The sequence below is a fragment of the Notamacropus eugenii genome, chromosome 2, assembly GCF_028372415.1.
Source record: "Notamacropus eugenii isolate mMacEug1 chromosome 2, mMacEug1.pri_v2, whole genome shotgun sequence".
Taxonomy (NCBI): Eukaryota; Metazoa; Chordata; class Mammalia; order Diprotodontia; family Macropodidae; genus Notamacropus; species Notamacropus eugenii.
In genome coordinates this window covers 270,278,873-270,292,878 of record NC_092873.1, presented here as the reverse complement: position 1 = coordinate 270,292,878, position 14,006 = coordinate 270,278,873, and the positions used below count along the sequence as shown (strand labels likewise).

General features: G+C 41.3%; 1 protein-coding gene across 2 annotated transcripts in view; it reads right to left on the bottom strand.

Annotated features, from left to right (window-relative positions):
• SLC44A3 (solute carrier family 44 member 3) overlaps positions 1 to 14,006 on the bottom strand; it is a 99,847-nt gene that overhangs the window by 12,195 nt on the left and 73,646 nt on the right. The window lies entirely within an intron of this gene.

The window sequence follows — 14,006 nt, the reverse complement described above, 5'->3', positions numbered from 1 at the left end:
GTTTGAGAATCCCCAATATCTATTCCCTGGATTTTTGATAAATCTACTGGAGAAAGGAGGGATAGCCCCCACAGGTATAAAAAAATATTCATGGCAGACATTCTTGTCATAGCAAAGACCTGGAAGGAAAGTTGGTCCTTACTGAGAGGGGAATGGCTGAATAAATTGTGTTAGTAAAGCTGAAATGGATAATACATAAGTATCATGAAGAAGATAGAAGGGGCAACTTCACATAACAGCTTGCCATCTTTGGTTGTGTTCCAGCAGAAGTTAGTTGACTACTTATTAGGGAATTAGGTGGAAGGAATTGCTGCATCGGCTTTGGTGCTGGACTAATTGTAAGGTTCCTGGCAACTCATAAATTGTGTGCTTCTATCAAAGTTGTAATAAGCATTTAGCTAATGGAAATGCATGTGTCACACCTTCCACGTCATAAACAGCGCTCTGCACAAAGCAGATGTTTAATACACGCTTGTTAAAAATTAAACTGAATAATAAGGAACTAGTTTGGAAAACACTTTTAAATATGCACAATGAATTTGATAATGTTCATGAAACAGAATACAACATAATCTAAATGCCATGTTAGCCTCAGGGAGGAGAGATGTACCACCCTCTTTTCACTGGAGAAGTGTGGGGGGAATAGGGGGTGTTGTGGATCCAGAATATTGATTGCTGCTGCTGCCTGTCCTTTGTTCTTGAAAAGGATCATGACACCAAGAAGATGATGCCAGGGCATGCAAGTGAATTGGATTTGAGTGAGGGAGGGTCGTGCAAAGTCATCAGCCTCACTTTCTCCTCTGGTGTCATCTGGGTCCAACGCGTATGCTGTCAACAACCACCCTCTACTAAAAGTCTGCTTCTATGGCTTCAGAAAAACCTGCAAAGACTTGTGTAAGTGAAGTAAGCAAAGTGAGTACAACAAGGAAAACAACTTATACAATGGCAGTAACACCGTAAAGTCAAAAACGCACAAAGATTTAGGAATTCTGATCCAATTAATGATCAACCATGATGAAACATGCTACCCACCTCCTGACTGAGAACTGAATCAGAGTGCAGATGGAGAAATACAACATGCGACAGAATATAATGTACAGCATAGTACAGTCATCTCTGTCTAGCTATCTTTCTGTTATCTGTTTCCTTTTGGACCCACCAAATGTGAATTTTTTCTGTTAAACTACACGTTTGTGAAAGGGGTTTTGTTTTCCCTTTTTTCTTCATTCTCAATTGGTACAGTGGAAAGGAGATGTGGAGAAGGGGAGAGAAGGTGGATTTTTGCTGATTAAAAATTTTAATTAACAAAAAGTCTGCCCCTAACTGCTCACCCTGCCATTAAGGTGAATTATCTAGTAGTTCCCACCAAAATGGAAAGGCTTTGAGTGTCTTCTGCCCAAGTTCAGAGTCTCATCACCAGGTTGGCCACAGGAAGATGAATTTTTTAGCCCTAGAAATTTCTGACACTCATTTATGAAGCCACAGTGGAGGGTGTGTGTGTGTGTGTGTGTGTGTGTGTGTGTGTGTGTGTGTGTGTGTGTGTGTGTGTGTGTGTGTGTGTGTGTGTGTGTGTGTGTGTGTGTGTGTGTGTGTGTGTGTGTGTGTGTGTGTGTGTGTGTGACTGGTATGGAGAGGAACACTAGGGATGATGTGAAATAAAAAAAATCTTTCAAGTGTTGAGGTCCAGTAACCCTATGGCTCCATATAAGAGCAAAAGGTAGACTAGTTGCTTCACTTATTAGGAAATATTTATTAAGTGCATATTCATCAACACATTGCACTGAATTAGGCCCTGAGTGGGCAGCAAAGAAGAGCCTCCCAGCCCTTGAATGGACAACTAGGTGGCATAGAGGATACTGTCAGACTTGGTGTCAGGAAGACCTGAGTTCAAATCTAGCCTCTGACACTTACTAGATAGGTGATCCTGGGCAACTCACTTAACCCTGTTTGCTTTTCAGTTTCCTCATCTGTAAAATGAGCTGGAGAAGGAAATGGCAAACCACTCCAGTATCTTTTGCTAAGAAAATCCCAAATAAAGTCACAAAGAATTGCACGTGACTAATGGACGACTGGCCCCAGCAGATAAGATGACTTCTTCTGATGCTATTGCTGTAACCAAGCCTATGATTCTCTTGACCATTGCCCTTACTCAGTAACAAACCTACAATGTTTTCTCATTTGCAAAATGCAGGTAGGGATAGAGCCTGGGCCTGCGATTGTGCTGGCACAGGGAATGGACTGCTGAGTGGGTAAACCCTTCTACCAATGTAGATCTGGGATTTCTCTGCGATTCAGTCTTGGCGAGCTGCCTAGGGAGATCACAGAGAGGGCAAACGACTTCCCCATGGTCACATAGTCAATGTGGATTTATGAAGCACTTACTATGTACCGATTCACTGAAGTGCTGGGGATACAAAGAAAGGCCAGTTTTTGGCAGAGCCAGGACTCAAATCCAGGCCTTTCAAGCTTCGAGATCGTCTCTCTTTGGACTCAACCACACTGCCTTCTTATACCTCGTTTAATCCTTGCAGAAAACCTGGGTCAGAGTGAGTGGTGTGGTGAAATTCAAGCAAGGAGAGGGTAGCCTTTATTGTTTATTTAAATTTTATTTTCTCAACTGACAAACATTTATTTTATCTCCCTTTCACCCCCTGCCCCAACTGAAAAGAAAATTCTGCCGGAAGATTCTAATAGAAAATAAAATAAGTCAGGCTTCTCTCTAGAGAGTATTCCCTCATTCCCCATACAGTCTTCACAAAAAAGTCCCAGGTCACATAGATCACACCATTTTTTTGGGAAGAACCTCTGCTTTGGGCCTTGGGGAGCTAGAACATCTCCCTCTAGACCGAGAAGGGAGTAGGAGAGGATGGGGTGAGAGGAATTGTAGATGGCACAAATGGGAATGTTTATGTATTTCTACATATCATACATTTTGAAAAGACCATGGCAGGCAGCCTTCTTACTCGGGGAACACAGTGTTAGCCAGGCTGGGAAGGCAAAGGGCTGACCTGGGCAGCTTCATGAGGAAAGCTGTGTGGCTGAGAGCCAGGCTGTAAATGGATGTAAATGGAAAGAGCCCTGTTTGCTGAGGATAATGCCTACTCTGTGTGACAGCTGAACTCCCTCCACTAGGCCGATACTCAAAGAAAATGAGGCTGCTGAAAGATGGGTACCATGGCAACAGATTTTTTTTCCCTTTTCAAGCACCAAACAAGAAGAATCAGCTCTACCAGTTTAGCCTCTTTCTGGGACTTTTGCTTGGAGAGTAGTGTGTGTGTGTGTGTGTGTGTGTGTGTGTGTGTGTGTGTGTGTGTGTGCATGTGTGTGTGTGTATGCATACAAGTGTGTATAGATATGTACACATAGAAGTATGGGTCTATAAGTGTGTATGTATATGGGCATACATGTATATATATATATATACAAATTTGTGTACACATGTGTGTTCACAAGTATGTGTATATGTACATAAAGATATATAAAAGCATGTGGATAGGTGTGGATACATGTATGTATATGTACGTATATATGTGTGTTCTAGGGGCTGTAGCAGCAGCTGTTTCATGAATAGGGTCACCCTTTGCATTTGATGGTAACCCTGACTTCCTTTTAATTCGCTTCCACCTTGCTTCTGCCCCCCGAGCTAATATGTTAAGAGTGACTTGACTAGGTTCCAGAAACACAGGACCAGTGTAAGCTAACACGGCAGAATTTGAGTATATAGAACTAGAAAGGATCCGAGAGCTCATCTAATACAACCCCCTCATTTTACAGATGGAGAAACCGAGATATAGAGGTCAAGTGAGTTACGTAAGGTTGAACAAATGGTGAGTGGTGGACCTGAGATTTGAACTCAATCCTCTGACGCAGGGATCACGTGTTCTTGTACTTAGACCTTGCTGGTCCTCCAGCTCCGTGGGGATGTCAGGGGAAGAATACTAGATCTGGAGTCAGAAGGGTAGCATTCAAAACTGAGTAAGTGCTTATTGACTGACTGATGGTAGAGCAGACAGACTGCTGAAGTCAGAATTACAGGACCCGAGTTCAAATCCTAGCTACATCACTTAATATATCTGTGCAACTCAGGGAAAATAACTCATCCTTTAAGGGACTTCAAAGAGACCAGATTACCTTTAAAATCCCTTCTCACTCTAGACCTATGAGCCTGTGACTCTACAATCCTGTGCTTTTTTGATAGTTTCATCTAGTAGTTTAAGCCCAGGATTGAGGAAAGGAAGCTTGAGCTTCTGGTGGGTGAGGTCTGTGGTCCTCCATTGTTCATGGATTTGTGTGGTGTTCCAAGATGAATCCCTGCCATGTCATGCATTTCACTCCTGAGGTGAGCTCAAAGCCTATCAAAAGGCATCTTATTTTAGCATTTGCTTTGCCTCATTGATGAGGATGGAAATTGAGAAAAAAGAGGAAGACATCCAACCAAAGGGTGACTACATGACATTTTAGGACCAAATCTGATATAAGATCACAGCATCACAGATCTTAGGGTTGTCAGAAGAAACCTTAGAGATGCTGAATCTTTTATATACCATATGTGGCTTGTGCTGTGGTGGGAGTTCCTTCCAACTTTGAGATTCTGTGATATGGAAACTCCATCTCCCACCGAAGATCAAAAATGTCTTTTACTTAACCTTAACTTTGCTTGAGGCACATAGGAGACCAAGAGACTTGCCCAGGGTCACACAGACAGTAGGTGTGAGGCAGGATTTGAATCCAATCTTTTCCAATTTCAAGCCTAACACTCTATCCACTATAATATATTACCTTTTAAAATGTTGTCTTTGCTTTTGTACAGTGTGTGTGTGTGTGTGTGTGTGTGTGAGCGCGCCCCCACACACTTCCTTTGATGTCTGCCTTCAAGGTTCACCTCCTTCAAGAAGGCTTTCTGGGTCTGACTCTCCCCTCTGAATTATTTTGCAAATTACTTTGTCATACATCTATGTACATATTGTTTTCCTTCCAGTCTAAGGGAAGCTTCCTGAGGGCAGGGATGTTTTGTTCTGTTTTCCTTAGGCACTTAAATGATTGTTGAATTTAACAAAATTTTTTTCCAAATACGTTCTTTCATTTGATCTCTGGACAACCTTTGAGGTAGACAGGGCAGGAATCATTACTCTTATTTTATAGGTGAGGAAACTTAGGACCAATAGTCACACGGGTGTGACTTGCCCAAGGTCACATAAGCTAGAAAAGAGGAAGAATTGAGAATGAACCCCAGTTGTGGGCGACACAAGACATGGCCCTTCTGTTACTCTTCCATGTGCAACTGACCAGTGGAGACAAGAGGTGAGCACTACCCCACCCTACTCCCCAACCCCTCCAGAGCACATAGTTAAGTACAAAGCCTTGTCCTCTCTCCCCAGCTTCCCGGTTTGTCAGGAAGCTGTATTTAGCTGACTCTCCCAAGGTTTTCCCACAGCTCAGAGCCCACAGATGGCAACCCTTTCCCTGAGTCCATTTTCATCCTAACTAGGAAAGGTTGGGATGGGAAGCTCCCAAGGCTATGGCAGTCGCAGTGACTGGTAGAAACTGAAAGCTTGTGAAAGCCCAGCAAAATCATATTCAGAGTGGAAACAGATGACTGTTTCAGTGCTATGGGCAACATTCCCAGCCTCCTCCTCCAGAAGCACTGTGAACTTGTTTTGCTGCTGAGCAATGTGAACAAAAGGGAAATCTGTCTATCAGGTGACTGGAGGTGAGAGTTGAAGGTCAGAATCTTTCTGGTTATGGGACAGGAGGTAGAGTGTGTATGTGTGGGGGATCTGCAGGGGTTCTGTGCATCATTAATAATTATCATAATTAAAATTTAGGGCTATCATTCTACAACTAGCAATCCAGCAACTAAAACTGGATTTGTTTTGTTCAACTGTGTCTGATTCTTGGTGGCCCCACTTGGAGTTTTCTTGGCAAAGATAATGGATTTGCCGCTTCCTTCTCTGGCTCATTTAACAAATGAGAAAGCTAAGGCAAACAGGGTGAAATGACTTGCCCAGAGTCACACAGTTAGTAAGCGTCTGAGGCAGGATTTGAACTCAGGTCTTCCTGACTCCAGGCTCAGCACTCTGTCCACTGCACCACCTAGCTACCCCAGTCTCAGTCTTAGGTTCATAGACTTATGGCTGAAAGGAAACTCAGAGATGCAGTGGTCCAGCCACCTTTACTTCTTAAGGTAAGGAAACAACCCAAATGGTGTTACTTGGCTCTACAGGGTCTAAAAGGCCCAGAAGAGAGGAGTGATTCACACAAATTGTGTGTGTGCGTGTGTGTGTTTGGGAGCAGTCAGAATTTGAACTCAGAGTCCGAGGGCTCAAATTCCATTGCTCTCTCTACTGAACCACACTGCCAACTAGAACTTTTTCAGCTTTCAAGTAGAACCACCTGAACACTGGAGGCTGCATTTCCTCAATCTCTCTCAGCTCCAGTAACATCAGGGGTAGCTTCTAGCCAGCTCAATCAGCTTTATCAAGTTATCTTACCATTTGCACTCTACTGTTCCCCAGTTCTATGGGGGACAGCAGCAAGAGCACCGTATCTGGAGGCCAAAGATGTGTCCAGGGCATCGCCTTAGGTATTAAAGTGATCACAAAAGACACGTAAGGGCAAGAATGTGCTGGAACCAACTCCAACCCAACGCTTACATTTTCAGTGTAAATTTCATTTGTGCCCCAGAAAGCAGCAAATGGTGCAAAGCAGGGCTTGATTTATGGTTTTGTTGATTGTCTAGATTTAAGAAAGCGATGGAGAAAATGTTAATGGTACAGATTAAACTTGAAGGGTGCCCTGCATAGATTTCTTTTCCCCAGAAAGTTGGCTGTTAAATATTATTCAGCATGTTGCTGTATGAGATCATGGTATCCACTCTTAGGGAACTCACAATATTGTTAACAGTCAAGTTATACCAAAGTTCCTGTCTATAAACTGAACGTTGGACAAACATACTTGTAAATAAATACTAAATACTGCCAGTATTGGAAGTGCCAGGCACTGTGCTAGGTGCTTGGGATACAAAGATTCAGATGAAGCAGCCCCTGCCCTCAAAAAGCTTACAGTATACATCCATCCATGTATATGTGTATATGAGTGTATGTATGTATGCATATATTCTATGTACACATACATTCTATGTGTATGTACACATTCTGTGTACACATGTATAATTACATTCTCTATATATGTGTACATATGTATACATACATGCACATTCTTTGTATATATACATATGCCGTATAAATAGATTAGAAAAAAGTATACGGAAAATACTAGAAAGAAAATTGGATTTCTAGTTAGTTGAGACCTGGGTTGAAATTCTTCTTCTGGTAACTCAAAGCTATAAACTATTGATGCATGTGTGTGTGAATGTGTGTGTGTGTGTGTGTGTGTGTGTGTGTGTGTGTGTATATATACTATATATGTATATACGTGTACACACACACACACACACACACACACACACACACACACACACACTTGGAGGCTTGTGGGATTGTAGATTTAGAGCTAGAAGGAATCTTAGAAGTCATCAGATCCAGTCCTCTCATTTTACAGATGAAAAAATTGAGGCCCAGAGAGGTGAGGGGACAGGGGACAGGAAGCTAGCAAGTGTCCTGATTGGAACTCATACATAGGTTGTTGGTCCCATGAGAACCTAAGTTCCCTGAGGGCAGGGACCATTCTATTTTTCATCTTTGTATTTCCAGCACAGTGCTTGGCACACAAAAAATACTGCTTGGTTGCTACATCACAATCTCATTAGCTTCAATTTCTTGGATCCTGGAGTATCTGTTGGAAGCCACTGAGGCTGGAGAACATAACCAATTATGACCTAATTATCTATGTAGATGGGGCTGAAAGAAGCCTCTTTTTTCTCCAATACTGTAAAATGCAAACTCCTGTACTTGACTTTCAAAACTCCCTTCAGTTTGGTTGCAGCCTCCCTTTCCAGGCTTGCCTGCTGCTCATTATTCTCCTATGTTCCGACTGCACTGTTCCTTATACTCACCATCCCATCTCCTGCCTGCAGACCTTTGCACCGGCCATCCTTCAGGCCTGGAACAGACTCCCTCCCTTACAGTCACCTTACAGAATTCCTAGCTTCCTTCAAAGCTCAACTCAAGCATCCTTCTGCAAGAAACCTGTCCTGATTCCTCCAGCTGCTCATGTCCTCTTTCCTCCAAAATTTCACATAGTTTGTATTTAATTTTCTACGTATATGTTGTTTCCTTCTCTCAAAGAGGATAAGTTTCTTGAGGGCAGGGATTGCCTTCCTTCTGCCTTTGTATTCTCAAAGCCTGGCATGTAGGAGGCACTGAATGGCTGCTGAATAAATGGAGAAGAAAGATCAAGCTGAACTTTTATGAATACATTTGGAAGCAGTCAGGTAATTATGTCTGATAGGCAGACACCAGGTTAGTGCCTAAGGTAGTGCCCTTGGGTGTAACCATGAGGAAGTCACTGAACCCTGTTTGCCTCAGTTTCCTCATCTGTAAAATGAGCAGGAGAAGGAAATGGCAAACCACTTCAGCATCCTTGCCAAGATATGGGGTCATGAAGAGTTGTACCCAACTGAAATGACTGAAAAAAAAACAGTACCTAAGTGGGGGATTCCATGTATGTACCCTTTGTCCTCCTTTCTACCATCCTTTCTACACTGGATTACTCCTGTATGTCCCAGGTGGAGAAATTTTAAGCCAGGAACTGCTGAAAAGAGCTCTGTTTGTGATGGCTGTTGCCCCATCTTTGTCGCACATATAGGTCAGGAATGATAGGGTCCAATATGGTTCTAATTCCAAATTCTTGAGTTCTGCCCACATTTCAGCAGTGGTGGCTGGTAGGGCCTCTGTCCCAGAGAGACACCTCAAAGCCAGAGCTATAGAAGGTCATGTTCTCCAACCTCAGTGGCTTCCAATGGATGATGCTACAGGATCCAAGAGCAAGGCAGTGTGGTGTTATGGAAAGAGTAAAAACAGAAGACCTACGTTCAAAAATCCCATATCTTCTTACTACCTGTGTAAATTTGGTCTGTTTACTTCTCTAGGCCTCAGTTTACCCACCTTAAAAAAATGCTCAGAATAGGACAGATAACTTCTAGGGTCTCTTCTAGATCTAAATGGAATGAGGTTCCATAACCAGCTTCTATTTGTTGCTCTTGAGACATTTCATGGTCCCTGGCAAATGGTGTGCTTACTTGGAGCCTTAATTCCTTTTTATTTAAACTAGGGATAAGTACCATTTGCCCAGAAACAGCTGCACTCTGAGGATTACTGTTGGTTACAAGAGAATTTTTCTTGCAAATGATCATATATACACAAATGTATATTTTTGTATGATATGCCTATACACACATAGCATATCCATCCTCACAAGATTAGTTGCCAGCCCCCAGAACAGACATGATAAGAGGGTAACTTGAATTCAGAATGACTGTTTTAATTACAGGCAAACTTTAAAAAGAATAACTTTGTTTGGCTAGCATGGTCTCTAGCACAGCATCCTGATTCTGGCAATGTCTACTCCACAAGGACTGCGCCTCTTTAAGGCTTTTAAATCATGCTGGGTATCTGGATAAAGAAACCCCACATCATTCATTACTTTCTTCCTGAATGCACGTGCTGCCCCATGGAAGAGGCTAACTGAAGACCTGCCAGTTGGCCCAGGATGAACCAAAACTCCAAATGGAAAAGTGAAGGAGTACCCTTGCACTATTGATGGATGGTGAAAAAAAAGGTTCATTGAAATCAGGCTAACAGAGGAAGGCAGAAGAAAAGAAGCCTTTGAAATATTAAAAAGTGAAGTCTGTCACAAAGGCTCTTGAGACAGAAGCAGACATTATGTGCTTTGGAAGCCAGAAAAAAGTAGGGGGCAGAGAGGAAGGCGGAGGCGTTGGATGAGTGTAGCTAAATAGTTCTTAGCTACCACCAAGTTTTTTTATCTCATCAGACAAGGGGTGACATAGTCCCAGTGGACTGTTTGGGGACTCTGCTGACTAATATATTTTGAAGGTCAGTGGACTCTGGGGTGCAGAGAGAGATAACGATCTTGTATTTATTTAGGACCTTAGAGTTGTTAGAACCCTACAGGACTAGGCAAACTCTGTTGTTTGCGCCAAATAGATCTGATTCATCTTGTCTGACTCTGGCCATTGGTCAATAAGATAGAGCACTGAACTACTTACTGGTTGCACAGCAATCCCATATCACAGCCAAAGGTAGAAATGGTCTCTGAAACCATCGTTGCCTGTAATTTTATCAGCACACACCTAGTAAATTATTTGCTCTACAACAGTGGGAGAAGATAACCTTGGAAAACAACACACACAACTACCTTGAGGATGTAAAGGAAAAGCCACTTTAAAAACCATTAGAACTCAGATCCATGCAATGATCAATCTTGATTTCTAAGACCTGAAGAAGAAACACAGCTCTTTTTTCTCAGTAGAGAGGTGGTGGACTAGAGGTACAGAGTAAGATAGGCACTGCCAGATAGGATCATCATATCATTTTGTTTTGTTTAATTGTCCTTCTTTGTTAGAAGAGTTTTTGTTGGAGGTTGATGGTATTGGGAAGTGACTATGGTGTAAAGGTGCAATGGTATAAATCTCACCTCAGATACTACCTATGCAACCCTAGGCAAGTCACAACTCTCTGTGCTGCAGTTTTCCTTATCTGTAAAATTACAGTGTGGACTCAACAGCCTCCAAGATCTCTTCTAGCTTGAAATCTAGAGTCCTAAAAAGTCAGCTATTATTACTAGAAGCAGTTATTAGAAATAATATTATTATTAGAAATAAATTATATTTATATAATGTTTTAAGGTTTGTGTTTGATCCTTACATTAGATTTAAGAAGGAAAGACTTCCTTATTTAAGGAATATCATTATTCCCATTTTATAGACAAGGCAGCTGAAACTTGGCAAGGTTATCTGCCTTATTTGTGGTTACATGGTAATTGTTGAAGGCAACACTTGAACCCGGGTCTCTTCTAACTCCCCATTTCAGCACTCTGACCATTATACAATGCTGCCTTGAACCTAATACTATAGACTTTGTCATTCGTTAGAATTATACTGTTAAAATAAAAATACAGAAACTTGGCACATTTTCCTCCCTACCCCTCACCACTAAAACCCATGCTGTTGTGTCTTCATTATAGTCATCAAAGAGAGGCCCATACCAGCTGGCTCTATATCAGGTTTTATAAACTAAATCAACACTAGGAGACAAGGAAAGGTGTGCCCAGCATAGAGCATGGCACACAGTAGGCACTTAATAAATGATTTTTGCCTTGCCTTCTTTATGATGAATAGACAATATGAACATTTAGGGCAAAAATTGCATACTTGGCCATTAAGTCTGTATAACAAAGCACTTAAAAAAAACAGATTAAGGTATATGTGTGTATACATACTATGTTCCATATTTACTCATGAACAGTTTTTTCCCCCAACTGAAGGCAACCTTCTTGAAGGCAGGAACTTTCTCACTTTTCTATTTCATCCCCAGCTCTTAGCAGTCTCCAACTTCACAAATACTTGTTGATTAACTAATTCAGGATTTTAGGTTGTATAAGGGAAATACATTTGACCAGCAAGGACATTCCAGAAGGCTTGCTGACTGGCGGGAGGTGGATTTGGGTACACTGGTTAACAGAGGAAGGGGGAAGCTGTGACTTCTTTCAGAAGTGTTAAAAAAGCCCCAACCAACTAACACATTAGGGACTGATTAAGAAGAAGCTTAGCACAGTCAATAGAGAGCGATATTTGGAGTCATGAAGACCTGAGTTCAACAAATCCCTCCGTGGGCACTTATTAGTTATATGACCCAATCTTTTAGCCTCAGTTTCCTCATCTGTAAAGAAAAAAAGTGGAGATAATAATAGCACTTACAGGGTTGCTGTGAAGATGAAATGTGATTATGTATGGAAAGCCTTTTGCAAAACTTAAAGAGTTAGATAATGGTTAGTTATTATTGTTAGTCTTTGGCATAAGCATGGGTAGCAATGTCAGGGAAGGGATGGACTGCTTTCCCGTTAGGAAGAGTTGTTCTTGTTGTCTAGTCATTTCAGTCATGTCCAATTCTTCATGACCCCATTTGGGGTTTTCCTGAAAAAGATACTGGAATGGTTTTTCATTTGCTTCTCCTGCTCATTTTACAGATAAGGAAACAAGGCAAACAGGGGTAAGTGACTCACCCATGGTCACATGGCTAGTGAGTGTCTAAGGCTAGATTTGAACTCTGGAAGTCTTCCAGGCACTCTATCTACTTCACCACTTAGGTTCAAACCTTGCTACTTATATTTATAGCAGTGTGACCATGAACAAGTCACTGAGCCTCAGGAAATTCTCTAAGACTTAATTCTTAAATTGTAGATCAGCTAGAAGGACTTCCTTTCACAATTCCCTTGCTATGAAGTTTTCCTTGATCCCTGCAGCATGCACTGATTCCTTCCCTTTTCTGAAATATCCTAGGATTTGTCTGTATCATTCATTACACTATTTGACATTTGCTGTCTTACGTGGTGATTTAAAGGTTGCATGTGGTTCTGTCATAGTACTTGACCTAGACTATAAATTCCTTAAGGACTTTATGTCCCACTACCCAATATGTGCTCAGTAAATACCCACAGAGCCACTAAATGTTGGAGTTGGAAGGGACTTATGAGAAGATTTGGTCCAAATTCTTCCCTCTCTCTACATATTTTACAGATGAAAAAATGGCATTTACCAGGACTGAAGCCAAGAGAGGTGAGAATTGCCCAATGCCACATAGCTAGTTAGTGGTAGAGGTAGGATTAAAAATTAAGTTTCCTAGTTCCAAACCCACTGCTCTTTCTACTATACTATCCATTCATTTATTAAATACCTACAATGTGCCAGATACAGTAGTAGGTGCTGGGAATACAAAGATAGAAACTCCTTGCCCTCAAGAAGCTTACTGTCTACTGAGGAGGATGAAATACCTATATAGATACATTTTTAAAAACTGCATGTATATCTACATCTACATATATGGTGTCCCAAAAGTCTTAAAGCAGTTTGACAAGACTTTTGGAACAGTGAGAGAGAGAGAGAGAGAGCCAGAGTGCGAACGCGCGTGAGAGAGAGAGAGAGAGAGGGAGAGAGAGAACCAGTATGATAAGTATGGAGACACCAAATAAAACAAAGGTTGGTTAAGAGCAGGCCCCTGGATTTAGCAGTTAAGAGATCAATGATAATTTAGAGAGTGCAGTTTCAGTTGAATGGTGGGTTTGGAAGTCAGATTACAAAGTGCTGGTCAGTGAGTGTCCTGAGAGACAAGTAGTCAAAAGATATGCAGAGTCAAGTTTTTAAAAGAAGAAATGCAAAGGAACGATCACCATATAAAAGAATGCTCTGAAGGTCTAATAATAATATCAATAATAATATCGTATTAATAATAATAATATCAAATTAAAACAAAGTGTGAAAGATCTGATTGGTAGAGGTGACAAGAAATGAAAGTAGTGACAGCGACTGTGGGGACAGGCATATTAACGTACTAAGGGTAGAACTATGAATTGGGACAACTATTCTGGAATATATTTTTGCAATTATAATTAAAATGTTATTATATAATATAGCACAACTTTGGATCAGTGAACCACTTCTGGGATTAGGCCCCAAAGAGGTCAAAGACAGAAGGAAAAGTATGAGTAACAGCTGAGTCAACTATGGTATAAGAAGTGATGGAATATTACTGTGCTATACGAAATGACACGTAGGAAGAATTTCGAGAAACCTGAGATTTGCATGAACTGATGCAGAATGAAGTAAGCAGAACCAAGATAACAATTTACACAATGATCTCACTTTTTTATTTTAAATAACTGACAGATTCCCACTAATATAAAAGAAAACACTCAGAGACTTCAACATTCTGACCAATGCAATGAGCTGAATACATCAGTGAAACTTAACTCCCTTGTCCTGGCAGGGAAGTCATGGACTATACAGATGAAGAATGAGGCATATGTGGTCT